Source organism: Microtus ochrogaster, chromosome 8, assembly GCF_000317375.1.
Source record: "Microtus ochrogaster isolate Prairie Vole_2 chromosome 8, MicOch1.0, whole genome shotgun sequence".
In the NCBI taxonomy this organism is placed as follows: Eukaryota; Metazoa; Chordata; class Mammalia; order Rodentia; family Cricetidae; genus Microtus; species Microtus ochrogaster.
The window spans coordinates 41,404,072-41,408,062 of NC_022015.1; positions in this window are offsets into that span (position 1 = coordinate 41,404,072).

The following is a 3,991-nucleotide window of genomic DNA, read 5'->3' on the forward strand; positions in this document are numbered from 1 at the left end:
TGTAAGCCAGCCAGCCAGATGTGCTAGACCTGGGCTGTGAATGTAAGCCAGCCAACCAGATGTGCTAGACCTGGGCTGTGAATGTAAGCCAGCCAACCAGATGTGCTAGACCTGGGCTGTGAATGTAAGTCAGCCAACCAGATGTGCTAGACCTGGGCTGTGAATGTAAGTCAGCCAACCAGATGTGCTAGACCTGGGCTGTGAATGTAAGTCGGCCAACCAGATGTGCTGAAGACCTGGCCTGTGAATGTAAGTCGGCCAACCAGATGTGCTGAAGAAAAACCTGCTGTGCTGGACAGTTTCGCGTCAACTCGATACAAGCTGGAGTTAACTGAGAGGAGGGACCCTCAATTGAGAAAATGCCTCCATAAGATTCAGTTATAGAGCACTTTTTCAATTATCCACTGATGGGAGAGGGCCCAGCCCATTGTGAGTGGCACCATCCCTGGGCTTGTGGTCCTAGATTCTGTAAGAAAGCAGGCTGAGCAAACCATGTGGAGCAAGCCAGTGAACAGCACCCTCCATGGCCTCTGCATCAGCTCCTGCCTCCAGGTTCCTGTCCTGTTTGAGCCTTGACTTCCTTTGGTGGAAGTGTAAGCCAAACAAACCCCTTTCTCCCCAGTTTGCCTTTTGGTCATAGTGTTTCATTGCAGTAATCGAAACGAAGATGCCTAAACTAAGCCTTGTCTGCTCCTCTGAGAAGGGCCAGCCGGCCTGTGACAGGCCAGTGGGAGAGCTATTGCCCAATCTATTACGGCCAGATGTTATGATTCATCCTCCTGCCATAGCTCAAAGGGACACACAGGACAAAGAACAACTGAGACCAACCATCACAGCTGTGTCTGTCTGAAGGAATGAAGTTCTGGAGGGGACTCTGGCTGGAAACTGACCAGCTCATGCCCTCTCCACACTGGTCCCCAACCATTGGTAGCCTTGTTTCTCAGCCCACTTCAGCATCAAGGACAGGACTGGCTGGATCCAAGCCTAGAGGCTATATGATCTAGGTACAGGCAGGCAGAAGGAAATTAAGCACTCCCTTGGGTAAACTGAGGCAGAGTGTAAGAAAATTTTTCTCCATGACATGATCACAATTTTTATAACAAACCTGACAAAGACTGTCTAGAAGGAAAGACACAAACAGCAACTCAGTTTAGATGGCAGGAACCTTCCACATGAAACAGGCATTCAGGAGCAAGCCCACTAAGAGATGGATATCAGGTCCCAGATGGGAGCTTGACCTGCCATTGAAAATCCCACTACGCATCTCAGCACATCCACAGGTACCTCTGGGTTAAACCTCAGGAAACACCTCTGAGATAACCTCCGTTTTGGAGAGAAATGCATTGCGTTCAGGAAGTAAGCAATTCACAGACTTCAGGAAGTCCCTGAAACTGACCAGATTCACTAGACCCCTCTCTCCGAGAGCCTATATACTGCTGAGAGACGGAACACTCAAGCTACCTGGAAGAAGTGAAAACCAGACAACTCTGGAAGTCTCAGATGAGTTGAGCTGCCAAGACGAGGCATTCTCCAAACGCTGGTGCTGCCTGTGAATTGTGCAGGAAGCTGCAGGTTCCCAGCTTCCATGAACTGTCCCCTATTGTGGAATATTAGTTTTATGATGTGTTACATTTTTTCTGCGGTGGAATGTTTGTTAAATGATGTAAAGATATGTTGCATTTGGTTAACTTTGTAACTTTGTTTCTTTGCCTGTCTTAAACACCTGATTGGTCTAATAAAATGCTGAACAACCAATAGCTAGTCAGGAGAAAGGGTAGGAGGGGCTGCCAGGCAGAGAGGATGAACAGGAGGAAAAATCTAGGGAGGAAAGTAAGGAGCAAGAAAAGGAGAATATGAGGATGCCGGGCCAGTCACACAGCCAGACAGCCATGGAGTAAGAAGGAAAGAAAGGCATGCAGATTAAAGAAAGGCAAAAAGCCCAGAGGCAAAACATAGTTAAAGAGAAACGGGATAATTTTTAAATTTTATTTTATTTAATTAACATTTTTTCATTTATTTTACATGCCAACCACAGTTTCCCTTTTCTCCTCCCATCCCCCCCCTTCCTCTTTACTCCTCCAAACACTCCTCCTCTGACTCCATTCAGAAAGGGGTGGGCCTCCCATGGGCTTGAACAAAGCTTGGAACATCAAGTTGAGGCAGGACAAAGCTCCCCTCTCCCTGCATCAAGGCTGGGCAAGGTAATCCAGCATGCGGATCAGGTTCCTCCAAGCCAGCTGAGTCTCACTGCTAGGAGCCTTACAAACAGAACATGCTACACAACTGTCACACACACACAGAGCCTGGGTCGGTTCCATGCAGGCTCTCTAACTGTTGGTCCAGAGTCCATGTGTTCCCATGACCTTGACCCCACCCCCACCCATCCCAACCCACACCCTCGTGCTCATACAATCCCTCCTCCCTTCCTTTAGGAGGACCCCTGCAGCTTGGCCCGGTGTGTGGCTGTGGATCTCTGCATCTGCTTCCATCAGTTAGTGCATAAAGGCTCTCTGACAACAATTAGAGCAGTCACCAATCTGATTACAGGAGATGGCCAGTTCAGGCCCCCTCTCCACTGTCGCTAGTAGTCTTAGCTGCATCATCCTTGTGGATTCCTGGGAGTTTTCCTGGCACCAGGTGTCCTCCTAACCCTGAAATGCTCCCCGTCCCATGAAGATGTCTCTTTCATTACTCTCCTTCTGTATCCCACCTCCCAAGCCCACCCCGCCCCACCCACTCCCTCAAGTCCCCATCCCCCCATTTCCCCATCCCTGCCCCCAGTTTACTCAGGACATCTCTTCTATTTCCCCTTTCCAGGGAATTCATGCATCCCTCTTTGGGCCTTCTTTGGAGAAATGGGATAATTTAAGTTAGAAAAGCTGGCTAGAAACAAGTCAAGATAAGGCCAGGCATTCATAAGACTAAGCTTCAGTGTATTTATCTGGGAGCTGTGTGGTGGGCCCCCAAAGAGTAAGAAAAACTACCTACAGTCACCCATGCTGGGGTGGGCTTTGGCGATACAGCTGCCTTTGAGTCATTTCTGCTCCTGTAAGTAACCCCTCACCCACATTTCTGTAAGTGACCCCAAATTAAACCCACTGGCTCACCAATCGGAATTTGGTGGTATCTGCTTTGGTCTGCTTTTGGGTCCCTGTCTGCAGTGAGTAGATGGATGTTTGCTCCTGTCTACCTCCAAATAGTGTCGTGCACAGAAGGAGAGCTACACTGTCACCCTGCAGAGCTGAGCAGGCATGCGCTACATCCAACCGCCACTGCCTTGAGAAAAGCCGTCAGAGAATTCCTTTCTCTTCTTTTTAATTATAATTCATAAATCTCAAAGCCAACAAAGAATACAACTGAGAAATTCAAATTATGAAATAATTCTACATGTCAAAAATAAACATCAGGAAGAGCCTGATGTAAAAATCAAAAGACAAATTTGGGGAAAAACTTATACGTGTGACCCATATCATAGGCAGAGGCCACTTCCCTAGTTTACAAAGAGCGCATAGGCGTGAGAAGCTGGGTCTGTTCTAGCAGAAAACAGAACAGGGGAGAAACGCAAAATAAAAGTGCCATGGCCTCACCGTGACACGGGGCAGCCCATGAGTGAGGCAACAGCTCGCTGCAACACAGCCCTGGGGAGAGATGTGGTCTCATCTTGCTCTGGTACCTTCCGTGGAGTAAGCACCCTTCTGGCCATCACCTGACTCAGATAGGACGCGTGCAGAACGGCTTGTCTCGTGCAGAACGGCAGAAGCAATATCAGAGTCGGACACACTCGAGTCTGGAAGAGGAGACCAGCTGAGTCAACCCGTCCAGTAGACTTCTGTGGCGTAGTCTCCGGTCAGTGTGGAAAGGCAAGGCTAAGGGAATAAGATAAGAATGTGTGTTTAACCTGACTTGCATTTTAGAAGAAATCTGGAGAGATACAGAAGAAACAGAAACAATTCCCTGTGGGTGTGTAGGAGGTGGGGATGGCTTGGAAGGG